Source organism: Trachinotus anak, unplaced genomic scaffold (genome assembly GCF_046630095.1).
Source record: "Trachinotus anak isolate AG129_WGS33_773 ecotype Australia unplaced genomic scaffold, CSIRO_AGI_Tana_v1 ptg000004l, whole genome shotgun sequence".
Classification (NCBI taxonomy): Eukaryota; Metazoa; Chordata; class Actinopteri; order Carangiformes; family Carangidae; genus Trachinotus; species Trachinotus anak.
This window is the reverse complement of record NW_027273855.1, coordinates 17,298,519-17,317,629: the sequence shown is the minus strand read 5'-3', so window position 1 is coordinate 17,317,629 and position 19,111 is coordinate 17,298,519. Positions and strand designations below refer to the sequence as shown.

The 19,111-nt window shown below is 43.7% G+C and overlaps 1 protein-coding gene across 3 annotated transcripts in view; it reads right to left on the bottom strand.

The window, feature by feature from the left end:
- The window catches only part of zbtb46 (zinc finger and BTB domain containing 46), a 66,269-nt gene extending 48,089 nt beyond the window's left edge, over positions 1-18,180 (bottom strand). The window contains exon 1 of one of the 3 annotated variants that reach the window (XM_071476483.1): positions 17,752-18,180. The gene's annotated coding sequence lies outside the window, so the exon portion shown is untranslated. The remainder of the gene's footprint in view (positions 1-17,751) is intronic. The other 2 variants (XM_071476482.1, XM_071476484.1) reach the window with 2 other exon arrangements.
- Between the last annotated feature and the right edge of the window lie 931 nt (positions 18,181-19,111).

The following is a 19,111-nucleotide window of genomic DNA, read 5'->3' as shown; positions in this document are numbered from 1 at the left end:
TTACAACATTAAAATTTTATTTTATTTTTTAATTAAAGGGCAGAATTTCTTTTTAGAAGTGTCCCAATTCATTTGGATAATAAACAGAAAGTGTTCAAGGACTATTTTTTGTTATAGAGTGAAGCTGCAATAATTAATTGATTAATCAGTCAACAGAATCTGTAAACTCATTTGTCATTTTTTGAACAAAAATGGAAAATATTCCCAGGATTCAGCTTCTCAAACATGAGAATTTGATTCTTTTCTTTGTCATACATGATAAAAATAAACTGAATCTCTTTGGTTTTTGGACCATTGTTTGAACAAAGCAAGACATTTTAAGAAATCACCTTGAACTGTAGGAAATTGTTTTTCACTATATTTACGGACCAAAAAAAAAAAAAAGGTTAATTGAGAAAATAATGAGCAGGTTAATTATTGCTGAAATAATTGTGAGTTGCAGCTCTAGCAGAAAATACCATTCACCTTTACTGTAATAGCACGGAGGCAGATACCTCCAAACTATCTGCATGACCACATAAAAAAGAAGTAGGTGACAAAATATATGGTAATATCATTTGGGTGAATCTACTTTAATGCAGTTTTTGTGCAATCCTGGACCATTTTAATATGATTTCTATTTAAATAACCCACTGAGTGCGACTAAAGTCTGGTAACTGGGACCAAAGTTCATTAGAGCAACTTTTCATTCTGTGTGCTAATGCGTGTCCAAAGCGTTAACGATAATGTCAGGGTGGTACAGCACCGTGACACAGGGGGCCATGGGTCTAAGGCAGTATTAAAGTTTGTTTGCTATGTGTGTGAGTCTGAGTCTGTGTGTATGTGGCGTGAGTGTGTGGCTAGGATTGCACCCAAAGACATGTTAAATGGTGCCTCAAATTTAACAAAAACAATGATCAGTGGAGGGTAAAACAACAGCAAAGGACTGAGAGGAACAGAGAGGGAGAGGTCTAATCAGATTTATTGCTTCAACAGACTCAGAGACGTACTGAGTTAGCAGTTAGGCAGAGAAGAGGAACTTAAATGGAGTGCGCTTTGACCTCTAAACTCTTTGCTTGCCTAATTGGCTTGTTTAATTTCAGCATGTCCAATTCCCTCCAGTTGGAAAACCCTTTTCCAGAGGAACCAGTCCCACTGCTACCCCTAGTGTAGTACACATAAACCTCTCCAGTTTTCATCCTGACTTCATTTCCTCAAACGGCTCATGGAGGAAGATGGAGTATACTCCATCTTCCTCCATGAGCCTGGACCATCTGCAGGACCAAATCCCCCCCTCCCTCTACCTATGTGAGTACAGCCTTGATTTATAACCCACTTTTTTCCAAATATACACTTGACACAAGGTGGGAAAGTAAGGTAAAATGAAGTTGTCAGACAATCAACTAAAGAGAGAAAGGCAGAGACTTTTGTGTCTCATCCAAAGCATTAGCAGCCTCACCAAGGCTACAGAAACTAAAGCCTGCTCTCAGGATGTCACAGAACAGAAAAAAAGCTTTTCATCCCTCTATGAAATTTCACCAGAAAAAAAAAAAAAAAAAGCAAGGAAAAAGTCATCAGAAGGCAGGCTGACAGTCTGTGAGCGCTTATTTGTGGTCAGAGACGATTGTTTCAGTAAAGCATGCCACTACAACTCCGAGTCCCTGTCACCCTTCTGAGGCCAAATCAAAAGTGACTGTCCTCCTTAACCCCCCCCCTTCCCTGGCACACACACGAACACACACCGTCAAGACCCCTGTTCCCCTCCTAACACACACGCACACACACACACACACACACATACACACACAGACTTCCTGCCCCTAAATACACAAACACATGTAGGAACTAAAAAAAACACACACGTTCACACACTTAGCAGAGCCGTCATGGCATCACACCCGGTTTGTCCTGGTCACATCACAGCAAAGTCACTTTAGGCCCCAGCCAGACGATTAAAGAGATGAGACATGTGATGGAGTGAGAGAATGGGGCTTCCTCCTTCTTGTGTTTCTCTTAATGCAGCCTGTCCCTCCGAGCCACTTCTCTGCCTCCTTGACCGCACAGGACCGAGGGGAGATGGAGCGCAAGGTCCTTCTGGATCAAAGGCAGCGCGATACTTTGTTTGTATGGGGTTTAACGCAGACTGCTTTCACAGGGGGGCTCACGCTGTGATTCCAAGAGGTATTCAGACATCACACTGCGAGAAGATGTTACAACATGTGAAACATCTTTAGACAGGGTGATAATACAAGATTACACAACATATTTTAGCAAATAAAACTCACCTCAATCACAGCACCTCTTTGCTAATACATATTTGTTGATGCACTCATTAATATTCTTGCAGGTACAAGGTTTAACTGACTGCAGGTTCACCATCCGAGCAGTTTCACACACTTACTTTGAATTGAGGGATTTCTAGTTAGTTGGGGCAAATTATCATTTAGTAGCCAGTGTGCTGCTTGCAAAATTGGCACCCTCAGCTAATCACTACACATTCAAATTGTGGCCCTCTGCCCAACAAATGTAACAATTCTGCTCATTATTTGATAAAATGACTTTGGTTGGACGAGCATGTCAAACTGAGAGAAGTGAGTTCACGGAGCCCATCATTTAAGTGGTAAAATAAAATAAATAAATAAATAGAAGCCATTAATAAATAAAGAGGAAAAAACAGACTAATAGCATTTTTTTAAAACTGCAGACTGAAATTGTTTCTGCTAATGTACGCTTGCTGCAAAAAATACCAAAAGCATATGTGCATTTTTGGCACCATTTTTTTTATTTTTTTTATTTTATTAATAATGGGTCACATGTGTGACATGGGTCCCTCATAGAGACAAACCACCACAGAAAATTATTACCTTTAGTTTTTGCCTCAGCTCTACAGAGATTTTAGCATTTTTGTAGCTCATCGTTTGGGGTTAACAACACAACTCCAAATGAATGCCAGCGTTGTGCCTTATCTGCTGCATAAATAAGCAGCTGTGTGCTAACATGTTCGAAGGCAGGCTGACAGTCATCTTATTTGATCTTTTTAAGATGATTACATGCAAATGTTGTGTTTACAGACTGTTATAGTGCCCTAAAGTGGTCAAAAAATTATTTAATGCACAGTTAAATATGATTCAAGAGGAACAATAAGCTAACGATGTTACTTAGCATCTGTACAAACAAATACCAACTTGTCCCAAGCTTTATGTACCAATACATGCACGAAAGGATTCTCTGTTAGCAGTGAATTCCCTCCTTTTCACATCCCTACTTTTATCTTGGCGCTGTAGCTTCAAATCAGCAGGGAGGACGCAGTGAAAACTGGCCAGAGATTGAAGAAGTGAATGAATGTGTGGAGGAAGCAGGAGGGGACATCAAGTTGGGATTCAGTAGCCAAAAGCTGGCATTTATGTTGTTCACGTTCCCTTTTGCATATTTTCTAGTAGTGACTTGCACCAGCACAGTTTCATATCAGTTTCTGTAGAAAAGGCAAACAGGTTGGCAGGTCTGCACAAAATGAATTATGTATTATGTAAAGCTTTCAAAACAAAGTGAAATAAACGATGTAAGCCTCAAGACAAAGATATTAAGAGAATCGTTGACATGATATGCTAATATCTATGAAAAATTAAACAGCACAGGAAGAAAGAATTGGTTTGCTTGGAAGCGGACTTCTTCTGATATAATGAGAGAAACTACCGGAAAAAATTACAGCATGCACAAGTGGAATTAAAATGATATTCGGCTAGACAATGTAGACACTGTTCTTCAAACACGTGACAGTATGATAGAAGACAGCTATTACTTCACAGGGTAAAATCTATTAGTCTCTCTACTTAAACAAAAAAGGAAGGCTAAACTAGATTGAAAGGCTTACTTTATTATTTTCTAATCCACAATAGAGTGGTAAACATTACTGATGTTAACTGGACGTGTTCTCAACATGGGATGAGCTTACACAGAAATGAAGCAAAGTGGCTAATCAAAAGAGATAGAAAGAAGGGAAAATGTAGAGCCAGAGAACGAGAGAGATAAAGAACAGTGAAAAACAGAGAGAAAATAGAATAGAGCAGAATCGCAGAGACGGCAAGGCTAGAAAGATAGAGACAGAAGATAGAAAGAGGGGGAGACAGGAAGAGAGGGGAGAGTGACTCAGGCAGCCAATATTTTTTAAACAGCTTTGCTTCCACTCAACTGGGCATCAAGGCCATTATCCCGGGGTTAATCCCCAATCCGACGGAGCTGGCAGCCTTCCGGGACAAGCCAGGGTGGCAGCCCATCAACGAGGCAGGCACGGACAAAAATAACACACACATACACATGACACACATGCACACACAGGCAGACACAGGCAGGCATGCAAGCTGCAATTAGAAAAAAAATCACAACACAACAATGCTATTAACTGTGAATGGCTCGTTCTTAGATTCATTGTCCTTTATTTTCTGTTGAAAATAAATGACTGTTCGTGTGTTTGTCTTTCATTTTTCCTCAGAATTCCTTCTATCTCGCTGTACGGGGTTTGTGTCGTCAGTTTCCCTTGTTTCTTTTATCACACACCCTCCATCTGTCCACCATTATTTTTTCCACCTTCACCACCAGCTCTAATCATGCCACATTTTGCACCTCTACCTTGCTCTCCCTTTCTCTGTCCGCTCACTGTTTCTCTGGCCGCCATCCAGTGAGCCAAGGTGGAGGAAGAGATTGACTCAAAGAAGGATAGCCATGTCATGTGGAGAGGGACCAAAGAGGATCCAGGAGGCTTAGAGAGACTTAGCACTACTCCCTTCATCCCTCGCTCTTCCACCCCCCACTTCGGTCCCATCCTGCATGCACTGCCCGAAAACAATACCTGGAACCCTCCTCAAGAGCTGAAGACCTCCATGCTACTCATCATGCTTTTTGCACATGTTCACATTCAGCGCACCTGCCAAAAGATCTGCTCTTATAAGAGCCTCCCGTCCAGCTTATGACACGAACGTGTACGGTTCAGCAGCTCCAGCCCTTTCCTGCCACCTGTTCCTCTCAACCTCAGCCACGCAGGTGTTAAGCCTGGAGTGATCTTATGGAAATCCAGCCATAGTAAGGATGGACCGGGATCATCCCAGAGTGACCGGAAAAAAGGTGTGACTCTAAGACGTTAATGATGATGTCCTTTTGCCTTGGCCCTAATTACTGAGTGTGAACTTCACCTTGAGTTAGTCAAATGGACCCACAAAGTGTCAGTGATACTATGACATATCAAGAGCTTCAAATAAAGAGTGAGAAATGCCATATCACCCCAGCAATCTATCTCTGTTTGTCTTTTCATGTCTTTTTTCTGTGCCCTCCTCCTCAACACTAATGCATGTGTCTGTGTGTGTGTGTATGTGTGTGTGTGTGTAGTTTCTGGGCTATCGTTCTCTCTAGGCCCCTAAGCCTGCTATGTCTCCTATGGTAACTCCCTGACTGACGACCCGGGGCTTAGCCTAAATTCTCTCTCTATTAAAAGCTGTGAAATGCAAATAATGAAACATCTCATTACCACTGTCGGAGAACCCAAAATGAAAGGAGGGGGAGAGCGGGAGCGAGGAGCGGAGAGGGGCGGATGAGTGGGACTGTAAGACAACGAAAGAGGGCTATACGGGAGGGAGGGAAGGTGAGAGGACAAGGAGAAACGAGAGCGAGAGCTGGAAATAAAAGGAGTGGAGCAAAGGGAGGAAAGGATGGGAGAAGAAAAGGAAAGGAGGATGTGAAAGGCAGAGAGGAGGAGAGGTGAAGGCACAGGAACAGATAGTCAGACAGCGAGTCTTTTGTCTGATACGTGTTGCTGTTAACATAGAGAGTAGCCAGAACTAGCCACCTATGCAAACAGGGGTGGATCCCTGAAGAGCTGAGCTGTGAGTCAGGAGATGTCATTCAAATGTCAAATGACCAGCGCTGGAATCTTCCATTTATCTACTTCATACTAACGTTTAGTGTAAAAACAGAGCATCTGTCAACAGCTGCAGTGCAGTCACAGGTAATGTGTGAGAGCCCAAAAGGATAGCAAGTGTATATATGTAAGTGTATATATGTATGTGTGTTGGTTGATAATTATAGTATGCTACAAGAGGATTATTAGTTACTGAGTTTTACTCTTTATCTTCACTGCTCTGTTAATCACTGCAGGCCTGCACTGGCTAAACAAAAAGGTATGACTGTACTCTCTCATAATTACTCAGGTTTCAGTTTAATTTTATGACAGGAAAAGGCTACTTCTTTGAAAGCTTTATCTGCGTGGTACAGGGAAGTGAAATCACCAACAGGAAGTGTCTGTATTTGGTTGTGCAGGTGGGAGGAGATAGATGTTGGTGGTGGAGGTAGGACGGTGGGGGTCCCATGTGACAATGGCCACACCACCTTGTGTGGTCTCCTGGTGCAAAACCCAGTTTCATCAACGCAACAGTCTGGAGACTCATCTGCTGATGTAAAAACCCCTGATATCCCGGTGGGGGGAGGGGGTGGAGTTTTAAGGTGGGACGTTGTCTAATAGCAGGATTAGTTCCTGGCTTCTCCTGTGTTGTGTAAGGGTTTTGTCCGGTCACAAATTGCATCATATTTCTTTTCCCTTTTGCTTTCGTAACCAGGGTTAGTAGTATTCAATCTCGTCTTACCCTACCCTGTAAATGTCTTATTGAAATGTAAATTCAGGGTTTCTTTTAAACAACCTGGGCTATTTTTATCTATTGATTATGATAACACTATACCTCACTGCTGCAGGATTACTAGGACAGTGTCCTACAGTGGAGCAGTCAGGTTATCACAAAAGAAACCACTTATTTGACAAATGTTAAAATCATTATCCAAACTAACAACTGTATGTGTCTAATAGATTTTGCTCACTCATTAAACTTTGAGTACATACACACAAAATTATGTGGTCACCTTAACATTACACCTACATTAACATGCTGCTATATCAGAAAAGTTTTTCCACAAAATTTTGGAACCTGGCTGTGGGGATTTTCTCCTATTCAGACAAAAGAGAATTAGAGAGGTCGGGAAGGATGTTGGCTGATAAGAGCCTGACTTGCAGTTGGCCTTCCAGTTCATCCAAAAGGTGTTTGATGGGGTTGAGTTCAATGCTCCGTGCAGGCCAGCCATGCCAAACTTGAAACACCATTTCTTTGTGGAGCTGAAACAGGAAAAGGCCTTTCCAAAGCTGGTGCTACAAAGTTGTAGCTAAACTATTTTCTCAAATATCACTGCATGCTGAAGATCTCTCATCAGTGGAACTAAGCAACCTAACCTATACCATGATAACCCCAGACCTAAAGTAGACAAATGCATGTAAACAGGGCTGTCACATTCTTTTGGCCATGTAGTGTGTTCAAGTTATTCAAAATTTTGCTTTGCATATCTATGTAATGAAGGATTATAACTCACATTTTGGGTGATTGCTTATGTTCCTTACGCTGTTGGACCAGATCTCAGCAATTTGGCTTTTGGCCATCAGTGAATATGACTTCCAAAAACTATTTTTAAAAAAACATAATTTCCTTTAATTCATCCTCCAGTTTAACAATTTTTTTGTGTTTTTTTGTGGTTAAAGTGACGATAACAGTACAAGACTATGGATGGGCTCAAAATTCACCTTTAACACCAACCCTGATCTGTCTCTGCCAGCAGGCCACTCAGTGTGTGTGTGTGTGTGTGTGTGTGTGTGTGTGTGTGGGTGCGTGTGTGGTTGTCCAGACCCTTTCATATGTCTTAACACACAACCTGTCACAGCCAAAAAGCAACCTGTCACGACTCAGCTAGACACGACTGTACATGACTGTACCCCACAGAACACAAGCAGCCTGTTCCCGAGCTGTTAAAACAGTCACTGCAGCCACCAGCTCCAAAGGTCTGAGACAAGAGCACGTACACACACACACACACACACACACACACACGCATACAACAAGTGAACAGTATAGAGGAAATGAAACAAAGGGTAACCGGGGGGGAGAAAATGTAAAAAAAAAATGAACATATGGCAGAACAATACCAGTTCTAAAGGAATAAATTCGTAAAGTGTCTGAGGACTGTAGGCTAATTGTTGTTTGTTAAAATGTGTGGTTTTTGAACGTGCAGTGTGCGAATGACTGAATGATGGTGACTCACTGCTGGTGGCCAGTCGCTATCTGGTGCCGAGGCGGGTGTCCAGAGAGTGTGTCTGTGTGTGTAAGGGTAACTTGGTGTGACTGTCGCTCTGTCAGACAGCAAACAGAGGCATCTTTCTCAAATCCACACTGGGCCGCAGTTTACAATGAGCTCATGCAAAGAGGGGAGCAAAAAAAGCCGCAGCTTAAGTGTGTACTCACAAGTTCAACAGGCACACCCTCCATCCCCCCCCTGTGCAAATATTAAGAGAGACTTCACTCCGGGCTAATCTAATTCACAAACACTCCAGAGCACACACAAACAAGAGAAAAACACATAATTTTACTACATTAACTTAGCCCTCAACATGCAACATTCACTTACAACTAACGTTCCCACAGCCCGCTGTACAACAGCAACTGAGCAGCACAGTGATTTACATATAGATAGAGAAGTGTTTATAAAAACACATTTGTATATAATAGCCCGAGGCTGTGTTGTCACTCATCAAGCTGATCAAAAAGCAGCTACTATACAACACTGATGAATCTCGGAGAGCTTTTGCAAATCTGTCCTTCAACAGCAGAAAAAAAGGAGGTGAGATAAAGGAAGAGAAATCAAGGGGAGAAGAGAGGAGCATCTAAATATAGAGAGACTCACATTTTGGAGTCAGAAAAGAGACGTTGAAGGGTAAGGAAGAGGGAGGCAGTCAGGAGATGCAAGAGGAATAAAGAGGGAGAGGAAGAGAGCTGGGGAACAAATAAGAAAACAATAGAGAGGGAAGAAAAGTAGTGTTGAAGCTGCACAAGAAGAATAGAAGACAGAAGGAACGAGATCGATGGCTGCAGAGCCTCAGTGGGTTTCTCATCTACTGTAGCGCTGCTTAGTGGACTACCGGCGAAATGGACATGGAGGACACTCAATTTTGTCTGCGAGACTCGAGAATTCAATATACGGCGCGCTGCATCACCACAGACATTCATCAATATGTGGCGTCGATAGTGAGGGTCTGCCCCCTCAGTGATCTTTGCAGCAGTTTCAACACACTTTCCTCCGCTGACTTGAACTTCTATTGGTGATCGAGGAGGTTTCAGGGAGGATTTGCTGCATTTTAATGCAACATTGTCTAAAGTTACTAACCCAAAAAAAAAAAAAATTGCTTAACACAAGTAACTTTTTGAAAGATTTTGCATGGACGGCGGCGTGGCTTGAGGCTACCACGTCCACCGTGATTAACAAAGAGCGAGGTTCACCTGGATCCTCACTTCTGTCCTGAGCTCTCCTTTTCTGTCATCCTCAGCCCCCCCATGCCTACTCACCCCTCCTTATCTGTCTGTCTTTTCACTCAGAGCGTGTTTACTCCAATGTGGTTTGACGTTTGACTGTCACCTGTTGGCTAACATGAGCGGCTGCAATGGCTTACAGGCTTTTGGAACTATTGCTGCTTTTTTCCCCCCCGGCAGCGATGGAAAGAACTGCAGATTCACGTACATTAGAGTCACAGCCAGACATAAAAGACACAAAGAGAGAGAGAGAGACAAAAGGACCACTGTGTAAACTCTCATGATCGTGCTCACCATTGCTAGGGACAACACCCACCTTGGAAACCTAATTTTGAAGAAGTCGCACATTCCCACATTGTGAGGCAGTGCCAGTATCAGGTGTCCGTCCAAACCACCAACCACCAATCAACCGCCACCCCCTTCGTGACACACCAGCGCACACACCAAAACAACCAGGAGGTGTGTGTGTGTGTGTGTGTGGGGGGGGATAGAAGACAGGAGGGAGTGGTGCGGGGGTGAGAAAGAGAGAATAAAAAGAAGAGGGCAAGGGAAAGAGCCAGCCAGAGACAAAGGCAAAAAGAATGACAATGAGTGAAAAGAGTGGGGAAAAAAAAAAAAAAAAAGAAAATACAGGGGACGAGATGAGGTGAAAAGCGCATTGCCGGCTCACCGTGCGCTTTCACAGAGCAAGAGGAGAACAAAAAGACAGCAACAATGAGACTTCCATGTATATGCATGTTTCGGTGTGCGTGTTTGTGTGTGTTGCGTGCGTGCTCGCGTGCGCTGGTGCGAATGCAACATTGTAAAGAGCGGAGAGAAGGCCGTTGGGGGAATTTGCCCCTCGCCACTGAAAAGGGGATGTGAACTTACTCACTTCTGTTCACATTTGGTTTGGCTTCACATCTCTTCTTCATAAGGGGAACTATACTGACACAGGAGAGCTCAGAAAATGACCAGAGACTATGACAGAGCTCCGCTTTCATCACTGATTTCTAAAGTTCACATAATTATACATACTAAGGACCAGTTTTTTTTATTGCAGGAAAAGCCTGTATATATCAAAATAACCCCAGCCCCCCCTTCAGAAGTCACCTTCTAACCCGAAGAGATAACTTATTCTAAGTTAGACAGCTCAACTTGGTGACTAAGAGTGCATCAGGCCAAAAAATGTTTGCGTTTTAGCAGAAAACTAAACCCTGTGTCCATTCTTGCAAGCTGTTGCATTAACAGGATGTATAAATATGAGCTAGGGTCAGGGGGAAGGATAAAAATGAGAAAGGGAACAGGGAGAGGGTAAAAATGAGAAAGGGAGTAGAGGAAGGGTAAAAATGAGAAATGGAGTAGGGGAGGCCACAGGAGGCACCTGGCCCACTTACAGCAGAGGAGGGGGTGGTGGAGGAGGAGGAGGAGGAGGAGGAGGAGAGGTGGAAGATTAAGGAGTGGGAGGGAAAAAGAAAAGGATAAGGTGGAAGAGAAGAAGGAGGAGGGAGAGGAGGACTGGAGAGGAAAAAAAAGGAAGGGGAGATGCAGCTGGGATGGAGCAGAGGGCACGGGGAGGACGGGGGCTGGGGTGAAGTGAAGGAACGGGAAAAGGTGAGGAGAGAAAAGGACATGAGATGAGGAGGCAAAAAAAAAAGAACAGATGAAATAATGGGTGGGGGAGAAGGGCAGTGGGGGGGTTGAGAGCCGGAGAGAAAGAGAGAGAAGGAGAGGAGGTGGGGGCTGGAGACGAAGAGGTGGCCTCGTGATTCTGAGAATGGAGGTGTGGTGTATGTGTGCGCAGGTTGAATGTGTGGCTTTGTGTGTGTGTGTGTGTGTGTGAGTGTGTGTGTGTGAGTGTGTGTAAGGGGGGGGGGGTGTCTAAAATTATGACGAAAAACTAACACCTCACCCAAAGTATGAATAACCGACCACAACAGGCCAATGTAGGTTCAATCTCTTCTCCCAGCACATTCGAGCAGCCTGCCTATACCACTAATATCCCACTAATACCACCCACAGTCCTCGCTCCACCTCACATCAATGAATATTTCATGTCCTGATGGCACTTTTAAAGCAAAAACTAATTAGCAAATCCAAGTTGATCTGGCATTAGTCATATCAGGCCAATTAAAAGCCCAGTCCTACTGTACATGTTAATGGCAGCGAAGTGGAATAATTGTATGTGGAGCAGGGGAGAGAATGTTAAACAGGCCTTGTTAGCAGCACTTTCGCACTCTAGCCTGAGTCCATGGCTGGATTACAAAACTCTACAAAGCAGGATAATGTTCATCAGAAACACACACATACGGAGGCACACATACATCTTTGAAAGCGCCAAACGAAAACTCTATCCATTAATTAGAGTGTCGCCATCAATTCCATGGGGTCAGGTCTGATACTTTTAGCAAAAGAAGAGAAATATTTCCAGGGAAAATGATGGTTTTATGCTTCAGTAATAATATTAAACAGGGATCCAAATATTGGCAGAGGCTCACAGGTCAGATGTTATGCAGTATTAGTGGGAGAAAACCATTTTCTGCTCCACACAGTGTTTCTGCGGTCAGTGCCAGTCAACATAAGGTTGAAGAGACTGTATTTGTGTGGTACTGAGGCGAGAAAGGTGTTGGCGTATTTGAGTCTTTCCAACCTTCCCCGTGTGTGTTTTTTTTTAAATGCAGGAGTTTAGATTGAGACAGACAGCACTGACACACACAGACTAAACTCTGGTGCACAAAAAAGCGACAGAATAACAAGGGCTAGAACTCTTTTGGAGTGGATGTCTGTTTCATCACCCCCCCCCCCCCCTCCCCCTCCTTCTCCCTATTCTCTCTCTCTCTCTCTCTCTCTCTCCTTCACATTGTCTGTTCCTCTTCCTCTCTCTGCCTCTCTCTCTCCCTCTCTCACCTGAGCTTTGATATGGAAATCTCTCACCAGCCGGAGCCCGAGGCTAGTTGACTGTTTCTAAAGATGTATTTGCTCAAAGCCGCTCAATTTCTCATCAAATGCTCACACTGTGTGTATAAAAGACAAACCCTTTCACTAGGAAAATAACAACTAACAACTACGTACTTATACAAAGCTTTCAGCAGTCTGCAAACCCAGACTTCAACAAAGAGGTTTTTCCAAGCCTGAACCTTAAAGCTCTTAATAGCTTATATAAATTTGACTAAAAAGATGGTGACCTTTCTGCAAAGTGGAGAGCTAAGGACGCTAACTATCTTGTCGATAGACTCCTTCAAGTGTGTATGTGTGTGTTTGTGCAGATTTCTTTCCCGCTGGTTTACCAGTCCTGCGCCGCCAGGTAATTATACTGCATTAAGGATGCCCAACCTGCACATCTACAACACTCAGCCAAATAAAGTAACAACCAGAACCATTCAAGGACAAACAAAACAATTAGTAGGAGATTCAGAAATAAGTGAATAATTTAGGAATAAGTCAGAAGCTCTAATTGGAGAGACACAATATTTTGTCAGTCATGCCAACAACAATTATCTGTCCCTTGTCAGCTCATTACCAGAGTAGCGATGTGAGTGGCTGATGTTCCAAAAAGTGCGACTGTGTGAATCACGCAAATCAAGGTGATCTCAAAAAGATTTTTTTGGAATATGGAAAAAAAAAGATTCATAACTTTAAAAATACTGATATTTCTTCCGATTCCTGTAGAAATCTAAAAGTTTTGGTCACAATATCCCAAAACCTAAAAGTGATTCACAGCTGAAAATCTGTGGGAGCAAGTACACTGTTGCTAACTAACTGATCTATACCAAGAAACATGGAGATAAGAAAATAGACGCAATTTCTATGTCTTCCTTTGTTCTTTCATTAACAAGTGACAGAGGCCTAATTGAAAGGATAATATGTGCATGTTATCTAGCTGGCTTGCATTACCTGACGTGTGAAACAGCTGCCGTCATCGCTTCGCTTGTTGCAGCATTTGTTTTGACAGCATCTGAACAAGTGAAAATGTACAGGATATAAAACCAACAATTAGGAGTGCATTAAGCAGGAACAGAGAAATGGAGAGAGACTGATTAGATTTCTAAGCTGGCCCCAATTCTGGACATGGATGCAATTGATAACTGATGTTAGAAAAGGTCATAAATTCCACAAAATAACTCATGACGCTGATAAGCATTGTGTGATCATGAGGCGCTGGTTGGAAAGAGCTGATCTGCTCCGCATTCCTAAATAAAAGAAAAACACACCCTGATGAAAGCACACAAACTGAAATCCCTCATCTGTTTCCTCAGGAATGTGTGATCCAAAAGGTGTTTCGCAATATCAACAACTTCTAAGAAAAATCCTGACACCTTGCCATTTCCACTGCACATAAAAACCCCTTTGCATTTATTTTTAGCGACAATCAAAATATGATTTCGCTTCTGGACTTTAAATTCTTAGTGGTAGATTAGAAAATTAGAACGAAAGCAGCAAATTACCTTCCAATTTAAAATTCAGGGACAAAAGAACAAAAGAACAAGAGAGCTCATTGCTTTCATTGACATCCTATCATGCGTGCAGGTGCGTGCTCACGGACACACAGCTATGAAATATTAACACCTACGTGAAAAGACAAGTGGGGTGGTGGAGAGTATTTCTGCGTGTGTGTGTGGTTTGAGGTGGGGATGGCTTAAACTCACCTGTTGTCTATGCAGGATGTCAGATAGGTGGATAGAGGAGACAGCTGTTCCACACAAACACACACACATATACACACACACACACACACACACACACATCCCCCACAGCATCCTTGTAACCCCATGGGGATTAGGAACACCTGTATTCAGCACTGCACAATGAGCTATAGAAGCAGTTAAGCTAAAAAGCCTTGGAAGTCATTAGGGGATGGGGGATGGAGGTGGTTTGGATCCGGGGGTTGATGTGTGCCATACCGTCTTGACACAAAAATCAGACATGAAAATGATAGTGTTCACGAGATGACAGACAAAAAAACAGAGTTGTCAGAAAACTCAGGAGAGATGTGGCGTGTCATGTAAGATGTGAACACGAGAGTGTAAACGGTTCATTTTGCAGTGTGTTAGCCTAACAGGTGTTCCCATTAACAAGTGAGCTCCGAGGGGGGATCGGGACGAGGAGACTAGCAGAGAGGGATAGAGACAGAGAGATGAATGGAGTACGAGGTTGCTCACTGGGAACAAATGTGTCTTTATGGAGCATTTGCCCTCTTTTCTCTATTTCTGGAGAATGTAGATGAAGCAAGTCTACTGTACAGTTTATTGTCATGTTGTCGAGATAAACACACCCACGCACACACTCCTGTGAGGGGGTAATACACTGCATCCCCAGGGGTTGCGTAGCTGAGGCTGACCAACCTGCTACCACACAGATCAGCCCACAACCTGCACGGCAGCACTGAGCACCACCTACACATTAGCAGGCTTACACACAAACACACATAAACACAGCGAGGAGGCAAGTGTCACGAGCTCCAAACCTGACTACTACCAAAAACAAGCCCCCTCGTCTCATTTTCTCACCCTCTCTTCACACCCTGCCCCACCTTCACTGTTAATATTCGGAGTGACAACCTCCACCACCTTCAACAAACACCACACTTAACTCTGGCTTTAACCAAGAAAAAGTGCAAGGTATATTTAACTCTCTTATCTTGTTTAATCAACTTTAAAGGCCCATTCATGAGAGATAACACAAGTGGAAAGTGCTTCAAATCCTCCTTTGCAATCCCACGAGCACACGCGCAGCTAATATTTTTTCCATCTTTCGGCTGATCTCGCCTACACGCCTCCTCCACTCATCCTCGTGCTGTTGTCTTGGTCTGTATTATATTTTCCCCATGGAACACACAGATGGAGAAGGTGCAAACACACACACACACACACACACACACACGCACACATATATGCTGATGTCCACTGCACTTGCAATGTTAACACTACGCAGCCCCACCTCAGGGAAGCAAACTCAGAGGGGGCAGCAAGGGGCAAATGCAAAGACACAAAGCATTCTGGGAGATAGTCCGTTGCAAGGTGGCAGTGTGGCTGGCCAGTTTAGGGTTAAAAGCAGATAGCTGAGCTTTCTGTAGCTTATGAGGATTCAGAGAAAATGTTCATGGATGGACATGCATTCATGCGAATAAATAGACACACACACACACGCACACACAAAAGCCTACACTAATTGAATTACTGAATAAAAGACTTTGGAGGGTTTATCATATTAAGTGCCAACCCTTAACTCCGTACTCGGAAGGACAAAACAACACACACAAATCCAGCGAGGCCTAAGACAATTTGGAAAAATCAGTAGATGGTCTCTTAATCCCAAAGATCCAGTTAGCTGATGTCAAACTGAGCAAAATGCTTAGATGTAACCAGCCATACACATAGCTACAGCCATAAGCTGGTAGGGTGCACTTTAAACCAAAGTTAAAAATGGCTTGGCTGTGCTGTGAAGTTCCTCAAACAACACAAACAAATAACCACAAACAGACTAGTTTGATATGGCAGCTCCCACACTGAGGGAGTCCGAGGATCTCCTGCAAACTGTGCAGTGGTTTCATTTGTTTAAAGTCAGTACAGCATGGCTTTTCCCATCATCTAATCGGCAACAACAGGCTTTGCATCCAGTGACAAGTTGAACAATTACCAAAAAAATAAAAATAAATCTCCAGCGAAAAGAAACCCCCAGTGTCAATCTAAGTTTGACTCGCGTTCAGGAAAAAAAAAAAAAAAAAAGTTTGGAAACCCCAGTGCAAAGACAACGATCAGACGAGGAGTGTCACGGGAAATCTCAGTCACTTTTTCGCAGATCATGTGCGGAGGGGCTCACCTGGCTGCGGGCTGCCGGAGGAGCACGACAGCCAGGCGCACCTCGCTGTCTTACACGCACAGAGTGAATGAAGTGGGGTTGTTCCCCTCTCACATGGCAAGCATGGCAGAAAATGGAGGAAGACGGAACTGACCGGCTTGAGAGAGAGAGAGAGAGAGAGAGAGAGAGAGAGAGGGCAGACGCAGACAGCAGACATGTATATAGCCTACACACAGCACGGGAGACAGACAGAAGCGGCGAGAGAGGGGAGGGGAAGGGAGAGGGGGTGAGGGGGGTGGGGGGGGTGGGGGGGGGGCGCTTTCGGCTTCGGTCGCCAATAAACAGAAAACACTTGACGCCACACTTTCCAACTCCTCAATACGGATCAGATGATGATCAGCGGTACCTCGTCAATTACAAAAAATTACCCGAGAGCACCATCTGCAAACAAAATCCCCCCTGTCTTGTCTGGTTACTCGAGGGCTGGGTGTTGACGCAGCAGAAATTTCCAGCTGGAGAAATCCCCCTTTTGGAGGTTAATCGAGGGGAGAAGGAGGAGGGTTTAAGCCCTTGTCTTCCAAGCTCTGAGCGCTTTCATTTTGAATCCCCTCCAGACGGCTGCACGGAGCATCACCCGTGTTTTGTGTGGCACGACATGTGTGCAAGACAGGTCCAGCCCCCACCAAAGCCGATGTGGCTATAGGTTGTCATGCTGTTCAAAACTTTGCAAATTTCACCAGGATCCCGCTCCATCAGCTGGGATAACAAAAAAAAAAAAAAAAAAAAAAAAAAAACCCCAACACAGAATGATTTATGTGCCTGCAAGTGTCACATTGTGTAGCTACCTGTGCATATGTTGGGAGGTGTTTTCTAAAAGTACAGCCCGCAGAAGATGCACAGATATGGCATTTATTCAAAATAATATTATGCAAAGTAGACATTTATTTTCTCTCCCCCCCCCCCCACCCCCGTGCGCTGTTGACTCCACCAAATTAACTGTTTCCTCTTTAGATCAGTTTGTCTGTTATAAAGTAGATATAAACTGCAGTTGTTTCCACTGTCTGTGTTCCATGATCGTCCACATAATGCGTGAAATGTACAGCGTGTGGATCCCGTCAAAGAATGACAGCTTCTCCAAATATCAACAAGCGCAATAGACAGCTGGCTGTCACGTATGGAACAGGTAGGCGTACTTTGAGACTGTCGCCTGCTCACTCGGTCGGGCATTTAGCTGTCAAAATACACTCATGCTGTGGCTAACGTGATGCCAGTGGACTGGAATTAAGACAAAAAAAAAAAAAAAATCAATAAAAAAAAAGCAGCGGAAAAACAGACAGACGGGCCTTCATATATAGTGGCCAACTGTAATAGTGCCACGATCGCGAAGAGTTGCATTGTGTCATGTCTCCAACCTGCGCGCCCACCAACTATCAGCTGTAGACGCGATGGCTCCGTGAGGTAGAAAACTAATTGTTGACATGGTACTATAAAGGCATGGAAATCCTGCGATATCCCGCCGCGTCTGAATGAAATCTCAAACCTGTTAGCAGCGGAGCGGGGCTGAATGCTGATAGAAGGGCTACTACTAATACAAGGAAGTCAGACATACCTGTTACCCCATGGGGTCTGGGGTGGACGCGGTGTCGGTCCTTCGGAGTCCAATCTGATGTGACAGCCTGAGAGAAGAAAGGAGGGGATGTCCAAAGCACTAGGTACTGTCCTTCCTCTCCTCTGTATGCTTTCTTCAAGTGTTATTCCCCCTGTTTGCTCCCACTCCCCGCTCTTCTTCCTCCACCAGCCCCTTTTTCTTTCTCTCTTTCCCTCCCCTGCTTTTCCGTGTCTTGGTATCAGGAGCCTCCCCCTCCTCCTCCTCTGTGCATGTCTATGTCTCTCTCCCTTCCTCTCTCCCCGTCTCTCTCTAGCTCACTCTCCCCCTGCGATCTCGCTCTCTCTCTCTCTCTCTCTCGCTCTTCGTGTCCCCGTATCTCCTCTTTTCTCTCTCTCACTCTCTCTCTCTCTGTCTCTCTCTCTCTCTCTCTCTCTCTTTCTGGGCAGAGTCAGGAAATGAGACAACGAACACACTGCGCTTATATCCATCTGATCTAAGTGTTATCAGAAACACTAAGGCAAATTCTATTCTATTTTATTTTTTTATAATAATGATAATAATAATAATAATGCTAAAAAATAATAACAATAACAACAACAACAATAATAATAATAATAATAATGTTGTGTTATGATGTCAGCAGTGGGATTGAGTTCGGCGTGGTTCATATGGGGCTTCTGGCTTGTGCGTCTGTTGCCATAGGGCTCAATAATGACTGGGGGCTTACTGTAACTTACCCCCTCTTGTGGCAACAGCTAGAAAACACCAGTCTGTCACTTAAAAACCTGAAGGCTGACATTTACAGTTTGACACTGTTTGGCTGGAAAACACCTTTGAGAGCCATGTGATGTGCAGGCCGCTTTTTGGCAAAAAGTCTGGGGTAATTCCACCCCAGCCCGGCCTGTCCTTCTCACACTATGGATTTTTATCATTACACTTTGTTTGAAGGGAAATTATGAGGTGACTTTTTCGCACTTGTGACACACAGCAGAGAGAGAAAGGCCTGGAAAGTGGTTTCCTAAACAGCTAGAAAATAGCAGCTACATGTATTGCAATATATAGTACTTCCTGATATTATAGTGGTATGTAGAGTACAAGACTTAACTGGTCACAAGTCCTGTATTGAAACTCTACAGTACAGAGGTTTTAAAATTTAAAATTGCTTAAATTTTCAAAAGTCAAAGTGCTCAGTCTGCAGAGAAATGGTCTGTGTGATTGATATATTTTTATATGTTAGATTGTTTATACTGATGCATCATTTCACTGTTGTAGCTGGTGAAGGTGGAGCTAATTTATCTATTTATCCTCAGGTAGTCCAGTGCCAGTCCAGTCCAGTGGTCCCCTGCCTAGCAGTTGGTGC